Source organism: Rattus norvegicus, chromosome 10, assembly GCF_021556685.1.
Source record: "Rattus norvegicus strain SHRSP/BbbUtx chromosome 10, alternate assembly SHRSP_T2T, whole genome shotgun sequence".
NCBI lineage: Eukaryota > Metazoa > Chordata > Mammalia > Rodentia > Muridae > Rattus > Rattus norvegicus.
Genome location: NC_141543.1, coordinates 64,029,318 through 64,042,949, shown reverse-complemented (window position 1 = coordinate 64,042,949; position 13,632 = coordinate 64,029,318).

The window sequence follows — 13,632 nt, the reverse complement described above, 5'->3', positions numbered from 1 at the left end:
TGAAGCCTCTCTGATGATGACTGGACAAGGCACCGATTTATGATTATAGTAGAATTAGAAATCATTTCATTGAGTTTTTTTCACTTATTCTGGTTAGTTCTACCCTAGGTTTCTGGGCAATCCAATCCCTTGTTTCTGGCTATCCATGGACTCCTTGTTGTGGAATGGGCTCAAGTTAAACCAAATGTAAGTTGGACATTCCCACAAGTTCTGCACCACCGGTGTTCCATCATGACTTGCAGGCAGGACAGATTGTAGGTTTTGTGGCTGGGTAGGTGTTCATGTTTCACTTTACAAAGTCTGCAGAGTACCTTCCTGAACCAAAGAGATTAGAATGTAGGCATGAAGGCTCCAAGCCCACAGCAGCTCGGACTCTGTGTTCCATGAGACATGTGGATGTTGTCCTCAACAATGGGGGTCAATTGTCAGTTATCAGAGAGCTAACCTCTGTCCTATATCAGTCTGGGTTATTTAGGGAGCTCTATGGGAACTCCTAGGCCAACAACTTAACCCAATGTAATAAAATACCACCAATGGGATCCTTGTCTTGCTAGAAAAGGAAGTCACTTAAGACTCTGTAGCTCCTTGAAGGGGCTTGAGACCCCAGATGAACAACAATGCCAACTAACCAGAGTTTCCAGGGACTAAGCCACTACCCAGACTATACATGGACTGACTCTGGGCTCCAACCTCATAGGTAGCAATGAATAGCCTAGTAAGAGCACCAATGGAAGGGGAAGCCCTTGGTCCTGCCAAGACTGAACCCCCAGTGAACTTGATTGTTGGGGGGGAGGGTGATAATGGGGGGAGGATGGGGAGGGGAAGCCCATATAGAAGGGGAGGAGGAGGGGCTAGGGGGATGTTGGCCTGGAATCCGGGAAAGGGAATAACAATCAAAATGTAAATAAGAAATACCCAAGTTAATAAAGATGAAAAAAAAGACTCTGTAGCTCCCATTAGTAGGAGTCCTCAATAGGGTCACCATCATAGGTTGCAGGACATTGTCACTGCACTGTTTCTATACCACTCCCAAAATACCCCCAATTCCAGCTATCTCTTCCCACACACTCTCCCTCCATCTCTTCTCTCCTACCTGATTCCTCGTGTTTCTATACCCACATGTCACCAGTTTAACCATATCAGGCTCCTATCAACAAGCACTTTTTGGCATCAGGAATAGTAACTGGGTTTGGTGGTTGCATATGTGATGGATCCCTAGGTTGGGTAGACTCTGGATGACCTTTTCTTCAGTCCCTGCTCCACTCTTTGTTCCTGTATTTCCTCCTATGAGTATTTTGTTCTCCCTTCTAAGAAGGAATGAAACATCCACATTTTGGTCTTCCTTCTTCTTGGGCTTCATATGATCTGTGAATTTTTTCTTAGATATTCCACGCTTTTGGACTAATACTCACTTATCAATGAAGGTATACCATGTGTGTTCATTTATGACTGGGTTACCTCACTCTGAGTAAGTTGTTTTGTTTTAATGGTTGAGTAATATCATATAAATATACTGTTTTTACTTCATCCATTTTTCAGTTAAGGGATATCCAGATTGTTTCCAGTTTTTAAATAGTATGAAGAAAGCTACCAGAAATATATTTGAGCAAGTGTCCTTGAGATAAAATTGGCAAATTTTTAGTATCTACACAAGGATGGTATAGCTAGGTCTTGAGATAGACTGGTTCCCAATTTTTCCAAGATTATTTATTTTATCCAAATGTCTGTGTTGGCTGCAGTATAATATTTAAATATGAGTGAGTAATATATCATAATCCTAGGATGATGCTCCATAGCATCCAAATATCTCAAACACAACTTTTTTCAAATATCTCCTACTGTTCTTACTACATTATATTTTAGATCAGTTCATTTTTTAACTTCCCCTTCTCTTTTTATTTCTGTGTTACCTTTTCTGGCCTGTCCTCACCCTCAATAAATTTCTGAGATCCTCTTACATAGTGGTGTTATCTGCACCATGTTTCTTTTTTGAAATTATTAGCCAGTAGCCGTCCGTTTAAAGGTTATAGTCACAAAACCATGGAGGAAAAAGGCAGGAATTAGAAAAAATAGCTTTTAGCATTGCCTTTTATATTCTCATTATTTTGCCTGTAATGTTCCTTAGGTATATATTTTACAGTACTTGAAAACTATGCTGTGTAGGACAACCAATTTAAACTTATCCCTGATTAGCTTACAAATAAATGAGACTCAGATTATGGTTATTTTATTTAGCTTTGACAATTACTGGAGGGAAAGCCTTAATCAACACTTCTGTCTACTGTCCTGACTGCCTCCCCAAAGGTATACTCCAGATACTTGTTTTTCTTGGCCATGTGTTCACATTCCATCTCCACTCATGGTGGCTACCTCCTCTCCTCCCCATCTCTCCTCACTCCTCTCTCTCTCTCTCTCTCTCTCTCTCTCTCTCTCTCTCTCTCTCTCTCTTTCTTCTCCACTCCAGACCAGATAGTTCAAAACCCACTTACTGACCTCTAAGGCCTCCAGTAATTGATTGTAGCCAATTTCATTTAACTAATGGCTTTTAAAAATCAAGAAATAAAGTCTGTACAACAAAAACCCTTTGTTTTCTTTTATTGGATAATTTCTTTATTTACATTTCAAATATTATCCCCTTTCCCAGTTCCCCCTCCAGCAATCCCCTATACCATCCCACCTCCCCCTGTTTCTATGAAGCCACCTCATCACCAACTCACCCACTCCCTCCCATCTCCATGCCCAGGCATTCCCCTACACTGGGGGAATCAAGCCTTCACAGGACCAAAGGCCTCTCTTCTGACTGATGTTTGACAAGGCCATCCTCTGCTACATATGCAGCTGGAGCCATGGGTCACTCCCTGGGTACTCTTTGGTTGGTGGTTTAATCCCTAGGAGTTCTGGTTGGTTGCTATTGTTGTTCCTCCTATGGGGTTGCAAACACCCTCAGCTACCTCAGTCCTTTCTCTAACTTTTGCATTGGGGACCCCATTCTTAGTCAAATGGGGTTGGCTGTAAGCACCCACCTTGTATTTGTCATGCTCTGGCAGAGACTCTCAAAAAACAGGTATATTAAGCTCCTGTCAGCATTCACTTCTTGGAACCTGCAATAGTGTCTCGGTTCCGTGACTGTATATAGGATTGCTCTCCAGGTAGGGCAGTCTCTGAATGGCCTTTCCTTCAGTCCTTGCTCCATACTTTGCCTCCGTATTTCCTCCTATAAGTATTTTGTTCCCCCTTCAAAGAAGGACTGAAGCATCCACACATTGGTCATCCTTCTTCTTGAGCTTTATGTGGTCTGTAAATTGTATCTTGGGTATTCTGAGCTTTGGGGCTAATATCCACTAATCAGTGAGTGCATACCATGTATGTTCTTTTGTGACTGGGTTACCTGACTCAGGATGATGTTTTCTAGTTCTTTTCATTTGCCTAAGAATTTCATGGAGTCTTGGTTTTAAGAGCTGAGTAGTAATCCATTGTATAAATGTACAACATTTTCTGTATCCATTCCTCTGCTAAAGGAAATCTGGGTTCTTTCCAGCTTCTGCTTAATATAAATAAGGCTGCTATGAACATAGTGAAGCATATGTCCTGCTATATGTTGGAGCATTTTTGGGTATTTGCCCAGGAGTGGTATAACTTGGTCCTCGGGTAGCACTATGTCCAATATTCTGAGCAAGTGCGAGATTGATTTTTAGAGTAGTTGTAGCAGCTTGCAGTACCACCAACAATGGAGGAGTGTTCTTCTTTCTCCACATCCTCGACAACATATTCTGTCACCTGAGTTTTTGATCTTTTTTATCCTTATCATAATTTTACTTAATTTCTTTTTATTGGATATATTATGTATTTACATTTCAAATGTTATTCATTTCCCTCCTCTTCCACCCCTCTTCCACTCCCTCTGCTTCTATAAAGATGCTCCCATCCCCACCCACCTACTTTCACCTACTCACCTCCACCTCAACACCCTGGCATTCCCCTACACTGGAGAAATGAACCTTCACAGGACCGAGGACTTCTCCTCCTATTGATGCCAGACAATGCAGTCCTCTGCTACATATGTGACTAAAGTCATGGGTCCCTCCATGTGTACTCAGTAGTTGGTAGTTTAGTCCCTGGGAGTTCTGGCATCATCTGGTTGGTTGATATTGTTGTTCTTCCTATGGGGTTGCAAACCCCTTCAGCTGCTTCAGTCTTTTTCTCTAACTCCACCATTGGGGTCCCCATATTCAGTCCAGTGGTTACTTACAAGCATGTTCACCTGTATCAGTAAGGCTCTGGCAAAGCCTCTCAAGAGACATCCATATCAGGCTCCTGTCAGCAAGCACTTCTTGGCATCAGGAATAGTAACTGGGTTTGATGGCTGCATATGGGATGGATCACCAGGTGGGGCAGTATCTGGAAGACCTTTTTTCGATCTGTGCTCCACTCTTTGTCCCTGTAATTCCTTCCATGAGTATTTAGTTCCCCCATTTAAGAAGGACTGAAGCTTCCACATTTTGGTCTTCCTAATCATGAGCTTCATAAGATCAGTGAATTGTTTCTTGGGTATTCTGAACTTTTGGTCTAATATCTACTTATCAGTGATTGCATACCATGTGTGTTTTTCTCTGATTGGGTTACCTCACTCAGAATGACATTTTCTAGTTCCATCCACATGCTTATGAATTTCATGAAGTCATTGTTTTTGATAGTTGAGTAGTACTCCATTGTATAAATATACCACATCGTATAAAGTTATCCATTCCTCTGTTGAAGGACATCTGGGTTCTTTCCAGGTTATGACTACTATAAATAAGGCTGCTATATACATAGTGGAGCATGTGTTCTTATTATATGTTGGAGCATCTTTACCCAGGAGTGGATTTGCTGTGTCCTCAGATAGTGCTATGTCCAATTTTCTGAGGAACCTCCAGACTAATTTCCAGAGTGGTTGTCCCAGCCTTCAATCCCACCAACAATGAAGTGGTGTTCCTCTTTCTCCACATCCTCTCCAGCATCTGCTGTCTCCTGAGTTTTTTATGTTAGCAATTCTGACAGATGTGAGGAGGAATCTCAGGGTTGTTTTGATTTGTATTTCCCTAATGACTAAGTATGTTGAACGTTTCTTCAGGCACTTCTCAGGCATTCTATATTCCTTGGTTGAGAATTTTTTAATAGGATTGTTTGGTTCTCTGGAGTCTAACTTCTTGAGTTCTTTGTAAATATTAGATATTAGACCTCTATTGGATGTAGGATTGATAAAGATATTTCCCATTCTTTTGGTTGCTGTTTTGTCCTATTGACAGTGTTATTTGCAATAAAGAAACTTTGCAATTTTATGAGGTTCCATTTGTCTATTGTTGATCTTAGAGCATAAGCCATTGGTGTTCTCTTCAGGAAACTTGCTCCTGTGCCCATGTGTTCAAGGTTCTTCCCCACTTTCTCTTCTATTAGTTGCATTGTATCTGGTTTTAGGTGGAGAACATTGATTCGCTTGGACTTGAGATTTGCACAAGGCAATAAAAATGGATCAATTTTCATTCTTCTTCATGCTGAAGGCCAGTTGAACCAGAAAAATTGGTTGAAAATGCTGTCTTTTTCCACTAGATGGTTTTAGATCCTTTGTCAAAGATCAAGTGATCATAGGTGGTGGATTGATTTCCAGGTCTTCATTTCTATTCTAATGATCTACCTACCTGTCTCTGTACCAATACCATATACATTTTTATCACTATTTCTCTGTAATACATCTTGAGGTTAATGATGGTGATTCCCCCAGATCTTCTTTTATTATTGAGAATAGCTTTTGAAACCCTGGGTTTTTGGTTATTCCAAACGAAATTGCAAATTGAACCTCCTAACTCTGTGAAGAGTTGAGTTGGAATTTTGATGGGGATTGCGTTGAATCTGTAGATTTCTTTTGGCAAGGTGGCCAATTTTACCATATTAATCCAGCCAAACCATGGTCATGGGATATTTTCCATCTTCTGAGATCATCTTTGATTTCTTTCTTCAAAGACTTGAAGTTCTAAACTCTATCAGTAAAATAAAAAGAATCACCAATCACTATTCCTTAATATATCTGAACATCAATGAACTCAATTCCCCAATAAAAAGACATAGACTAGCTGACTGGAGATGTAACCAGGACTCAAAGTTTTGCTACATACAGGAAACACACCTCAGTGACCAAGGAAGACACTATCTCAGAATAAAAGGCTGGAAATTTTTGTCAAGCAAATGGTCCTAAGAAACAACCTAGAGTGGCCATCCTAATATTGAATAAAATCAACTTCAACCAAAAGTTATCAAAAAAGATGAAGAAGGGCACTTCATACTCAACAAAGGAAAAAAATCTACCAAGATAAACTCTCTATTCTGAACATTTATGCTCCAAATGCAAGGGAACCCACATGCATAAAATAAACTTTACTAAAGCTCAAAGCACATATGTACCTCTCACAATAATAGTGTGAATCTTCAACATACCACTCTCAGCAATGGACAGATCATGGAAACAAAAATTAAACAGAGATACACTGAAACTAGTGGAAGTTATGAACCAAATGGATTTAAAACATATCTATAGAATATTTCATCCTAAAAACAAAAGAATATACATTGTTCTCAACATCTCATGGTACCTTCTCAAAAATTGACCATATAATTGATCACAAAACAGGTCTCAACAGATACAAGACAATTGAAATGATCCATTACATACAATCAGATCACCACAGACTAAGGCTGTCTTCAATAACAGCAAAAAGAACAAAAAACATACACGTTGAAGCTGAACAGTGCTCTACTCAATGATAACTTGGTCAAGAAAGAAATTAAAGACCTTTTAGAATTTAATGAAAACTAAAGCACAACAAACCAACAGTTATGAGACACAGTGAAAGCAGTGCTAAGAAAAGAAACTCATGAGCTCTGAGTGCCTCCAAAAAGAAACCGGAGAGAATATACACTCACAGCATGACAGCACACCTGAAAGCTCTAGAACAAAAAGAAGCAAATACAACCAAGAGGAGTAGAAGGCAGTAAATATTAAATGTAGGGCTGAAATCAACTAATATAAATACATAAAATATCCAAGAAAAACAAAATTTAAAAAAATTCTGATAAAAAAGAGTATTTGATAGCTAAAAAACAAAAAAAAAAAATGAACGACATCTTTAGTCATAAGGGAAATGCAAATCAAAAACAACTCTGAGATTTCACCTCACACCAGTGAGAATGGCTGAGATCAAAAACTCAGGTGACAGCAAATGCTGGTAAGGGTATGAAGAAAGAGGAACACTCCTCCATTGTTGGTGGGATTGCAGACTGCAACCATTCTGGAAATCAGTCTGGAGGTTCCTCAGAAAATTGGACATTGAACTACCTGAGGAGCCAGCTATACCTCTGTTGGGCATATACCCAAAAGATGCTCCAACAGATAACAAAGACACGTGCTCCACTATGTTCATAGCAGCCTTATTTATAATAGCCAGAAGCTGAAAAGAACCCAGATGCCCTTCAACAGAGGAATGGATACAGAAAATGTGGCACATCTACACAATGGAATATTACTCAGCTATCAAAAACAATGACTTTATGAAATTCACAGGCAAATGGATGGAACTGGAAAATATCATCCTGAGTGAGGTAACCCAATCACAGAAAAACACGCATGGTATGCACTTATTGATAAGTGGCTATTAGCCCAAATGCTCGAATTACCCTAGATGCACAGAACACATGAAACTCAAGAAGGATGACCAAAATGTGAATGCTTCACTCCTTCTTTAAAAGGGGAACAAGAATACACTTGGCAGGAAATATGGAGGCAAAGTTCAGAACAGAGGCAGAAGGAACACCCATTCAGAGCCTGCCCCACATGTGGCCCATACATATACAGCCACCAAACTAGATAAGATGGATAAAGCAAAGAAGTGCAGGCCAACAGGAACCAGATGTAGATCTCTCCTGAGAGACACAGCCAGAATACAGCAAATATATAGGCAAATGCCAGCAGCAAAACACTGAACTGAGAATGGGACCACCATTTAAGGAATCAGAGAAAGGTCTGGAAGAGCTTGAAGGGGCTCAAGACCTCATATGAACAACAATGCCAACCAACCAGCACTTCCACGGATTAAGCCACTACCCAAAGACTATACATGGACTGACCCTGGGCTCCAACCTCATAGGTAGCAATGAATAGCCTAGTATAAGCACCAGTGGAAGGGGAAGACCTTGGTCCTGCCAAGACTGAACCCCCAGTGAACGTGATTGTTGGAGGGAGGGTGGTAATGGGGGGAAGATGGGGAGGGAAAGCCCATATAGAAGGGGAGGGGTAAGGGCTACGGGGATGTTTGCCTGGAAACTGGGAAGGGGAATAACAATCAAAATGTAAATAAGAAATACTCAAGCAAATAAAGATTTTTAAAAAACTTTAAAAAAAGAATGAAAGAAAGAAATAGATGCGTTCATTAAAAATCTCTCATCCAAAAAAACCCCAGGACCAGAAGGATTTAGTGCTGAATTTTATCAGACCTTCAAAGAAGACCTAATACCAATACTCTTCAAACTATTCCACAAAACAGAAACAGCAAGAACATTACCCAATTTCTTCATTGAAGTCTCAATTATGCTTATACCTAAACCACACAAAGACCCAACAAAGAAAGAGAACTATAGTCCAGTTTCCCTTATATTCTTTAATGCATATTACTCAATGAAATTCTCTCAAACCAAATCCAAGATTACATCAAAGAGATCCTCCATCATGATCAAGTAGGCTTTATCCCAGGGATTCAGGGATGGTTCAATGTATGGAAATCCATCATTGTAATCCACTATATAAACAAACTGAAAGAAAACAACCACACATCTCATTAGATGCTGAGAAATCATTTGACAAAATTCAAAACCCCTTCATGATAAAAGTCCTGGAAAAATCAGGAATTCAAGGCCCATACCTAAACATAGTAAAAGCAATATTCAGCAAACCAGTACCCAACATCAAACTAAATGTAGTCAAACTTGAAGCAACTCCACTAAATTCAGGGACTAGACAAGGTTGCCCACACTCTCCCTACTTATTCAATATGGTACTTGAAGTCCTAGACAAAGTAGTCAGATAACAAAAGGAGGTCAAAGGAATACAAATTGGAAAGGAAGAAGTCAAAATATCACTATTTGCAGAAGAGATGATAGTATACCTAAGTAACCCCAAAAGTTCCACCAGAGAACTACTAAGCCTGATAAACAACTTCAGCAAAGTGGCTGGATATAAAATTAAAATTCAAACAAATCAATAGCCTTCCTCTACTCAAAGGATAAACAGGCTGAGAAAGAAATTGAGGAAACAACACCCTTCACAATAATCACAAATAACATAAAATACCTTTGTGTGACTCTAACTAAGGAAGTGAAAGATCTGTATGACAAGAACAAAAGCTCTTAATGTGAGAATTCACTCAGGCTTAGACCATAAGGCATAGAGTTTAGCATTACAATACATAGCAACAGGTCAAACCTCAACAATGCTGTTCAACAATGTTCATCTTCCATGAATGGTTATATTCTAATCTGCCATGAGTTAGGTATCTTACCCTGATCTATTCATTTCCTTAGTTGCACCTATAAGTTATGGCATAAAAGCTGTCCCTGTATTCTAGTCAACATTCACTTTTTCATATTCATTCAAAGAACTGCTCCTCCAGAGGTCTTTGTTATTCTGCATGTCTGTCCAGGACACATCATATAAAGCTCTGTGCACATTTCAATCTTAAGACACACAAGCAATACACATAAATTTGAACTCTAAATTTCATGGCATATTCTCTTTGTTCTTTCATGTTTGATTTATAATACCACTTTCTACCTTATTACTTAAGCAACCACTTCTATGTGTGTAAGTATCCTTAAAAGTAAAAGAATAATTCATACAACTTTTGCATTGTGCCCCTTTCCAATCAATATTCTTCCTAAAATTTTATTCTCTATGTGATTGTAATAGTCACACCAGTTCCTGTCATAAATAAACTTAAATTTCAGTGTCACAGTACAAGAGATCGATCAGTGATTTAAAAAAGCTGACATATAAGTTAAATACCTTTTCTCTAGATGAGAAAAAAACTAATTTTTACATGTATTAGATCACATTATGTATAGCAATGAAAACTATTACAGACCTAAAATTCACACTAGGGGGGAAAAGTCAATCTCTTCAACAAAAAGTGTTTGAAATATTCGATATCCACATGTAGAAGAGATACTAGATCATTCTTTCTCACCACACATAAGTCAATACATGCAAGAAAACAGGCATATTGATCAATGGAATCAAACTGAAGACTCTGTCATAAGTCCATGCATTTATGGACCTTATTTCTTATAAAGAAGTTGAAAACTAAACACTGGTGAAAAGACAGGATCTTCAACAATCCCTGAGACTGAAGGAGCTGATTGGAAAATGAGGTAGAAAGAACCAGAGGTGTTGGGTGACCACAAAGCAACAGTGTCTTCCAGATACAGCAGGACTCACACACGTATGAACTAACAAATACTGTATATTCAAAGGACAACACATATTCAAGCCAGATGTGGTGTCAGTCCAAAGAAGATACCTAAAACAAATACCCACTGGCAAAGGAAAGACCAAATTCTGTCAGTGGAGTCTAACTGGGTATATTAAACATGCTTCAGTGTAGGCCTTATGTTCATGAGAAGTTGTCCAACATTAAATGAACTCAGTGATATTTTGGTAGATTTTTAGCCTCATTTTGATTGGGGACCTTTTTATGTCATATTGATCTTTTATGTGTTGGCACCCAGTTTGTGGTGTGTGTTTATGTGCGTGTGTGTGTGTGTGTGTGTGTGTGTGTGTGTGTGTGTGTGTTTCTTGTGTTTTGTATTTTTCTTTGTTTAAAAAGAGAAAGGGAATGAAGTGGCTGTGTAGAGAGGCAGACAGGATCTGGGAGGAGTAAAATGAGGAGAAAACATAACCAAAATACATCGTATAGTTTTTTTTTCTTTCAATTAAAGACAGAGAAACAGGAAGGAAGGAAGGAAGGAAGGAAGGAAGGAAGGAAGGAAGGAAGGAAGGAAGGAAGGAAAGAAGAAAGGGATGGAGGGAGGAAAGAAGAAAGGGAGGGAGGGAGACCAATGCCTATTTGGTAAAGAATTTCAACATGAAACTCTAAAACTAATCAAGGAAAATACCAGCATTAGTAAGGGCAATGTAAATGAGGTGCTAGTAGCTCATTAAATTGACAAGGGGTATTTCATGAAGTTAAACATTTCTGTAATGCAAAGCAAACAGACAAAAACTAGATGCAATCTATAGATTGGGAGAAAATATTTGCCTGATATATGTTACATATGATACATATCTGTATTATACCCAAAAAAAATCCTGAAAATATATAAATATCAAGAAAACAACCAACCTAATCAAAAGCAGGCTCTGTACAAATGAATAAAATTGCATAGCATATATGTACTAAATGTTCATTATCATCTCATCAGTTGAAGACATCTAGGCTCTTACTGTTTCTAGCTAATGTAAACAGAACATCGACAAACAAGGATGAACATATATCTATATAGTAAACTATATAGTTCTTTGGACATATGGATAGGAGTGGTACAGCTAGTTTAGGTATTAAATATATTTCCTAGCTTTCTGAGGCACATTCCTACTGATTTCCACAGAGGCTGTACCACTTTTCATTACCACTAACATCAAATAAGAGCTTCCCCTTTTCTCACATCTTCACCAACATTTATCACCACTCATTTTTCTGAATCTTAGCCATTCTGCCTTGGGTAAGATGAGATGTCAGTCAATTTCATTTGCATTCCTCTGATTTCTAAGAGTGTTGAAAACTTTTTCAAAAGCTATGTTATATTTTAAGAACTCACTGTACAAATCTAATGGACAATTTTGATTTGACTGTTTGATTATTTGATCCTATTCTTTTAGGGTTCTTGAAAATTATAGGTAATATTTCCCCCCCACTCTGGCATTCTGTTACAATAAATTGTTCATTTTCTTTGTTGTACAAAAGCTTTTTTAATTTCATGAGGTTCCTTTTATTGATTGTTAGCATTAACCCTTGTACAAATAGAATCCTAGTCAGAAAAATCTTCACCTGTGTTTATGTGCTATTACATTGAGAAAAATAAAATTTTCAGGTAAATTAACAGAGCTGAAAAATTATAATAAAATAAATTGGATTCAGTAAATAATGTATGTTCTTTCTTATACAGAGAGCCTGGCTTCAAATCTTTAGATTTCTATGTTTAATTGTATTACTTATAGAAGTCAAGAAATTAGAAAATTACCAGGGGATTGTGGAAGAAGATTAATGGAGAATAGAAAAAGACAGTGATATAAAAAGTGAAAGGGAGCTTCCTGTTTCTTCCTGCACCCAGAGCGGACCCAGTCCCACAGATCTCTGTAACCAGATTCCAAGGAGGAGAGGTATTAACTCTCAAAAGTGCAAACAATCCTGAGCACTCAGAGGAGACCACCACTTCTGCTCACATTCCTGGCCCACGAGGAACTCTCCTGGAGCCTTCTGGACACAGGAACCTAGGAGCAGTCAGGGACAGGATGCTTCTAGTCTCTGCCTGCTTCCACAGCTGAAAGCCAGGAACTCTGACACACCTGAGACCAGAGATAAGACCACCATTTCTGCCCTGAGGAACCTGGCTAGAGCCCTCAGGACACAGGAACACAAAAGCAGTCTGGGACAGGATCCTTCTAGTTTCCTCCTGTGCCCAGAGATGACCTAGTCCCACTCTCTGTACTTGGCTCCCATGGGAGAGAGAGCAGGACTTTCAAAAGTGTAGACAACCCTGAAAGTACAGGGGAGACCACCACTTCTGCTCACATTCCTGGCCCAAGAGGAACCCTCCTGAAGCCCTCTGAACACAGGAACCTAGGAGCAGACTGGGACAGGATTCTTCTGGTTTCCACCTGCACCCAGAACTAATCCAGTCCGACAGCTCTCAGTACCCAGATCCTGCTGGGAAAAAGCCAGTCTCCAGTAATGCTGACACACAGGCTTACAGGAGGGTCAAGCCACTGTCAGAGACAGAAAGAACAGCTAACACAAGTGATAACCAGATGGCAAGAAGCAAGTGCAGGAACCTGAACAACAGAAACCAAGACTACTAGGCATCATCATAGGCCAGTTGTCCCACCACAGCAAATACTAGATATCACAACATATCTCATGAGAATGATAGAGTACTTTAGGAAGGACATAAGTAACTCCCTTAAAGAAATACAGAACAACACAGGTGAAAAACTAGAAGTCCTTATAAAGGAAACACAAAAATCCCTTAAAGAATACAGGAAAACACAACCAAACAGGTGAAGGAATTGAACAAAAACATCCAGGATGTAAACATGAAAATAGAAACAATAAAGAAATCACAAATGGAGACAACATTGGAGAAAGAAAATCTAGGAAAGAGATCAGGAGTCATAGATGCAAGCATCACCATCAGAATGCAACAGACAGAAGAGAGAATCTCAGAGGCATAAAATACCATAGAAAACATTGACATAGTTGTCAAAGAAATGATTAAAAAAAGCTCCTAGCCCCAAAACATCCAGGAAATCCAGGACACAATGAGTAGAACAAG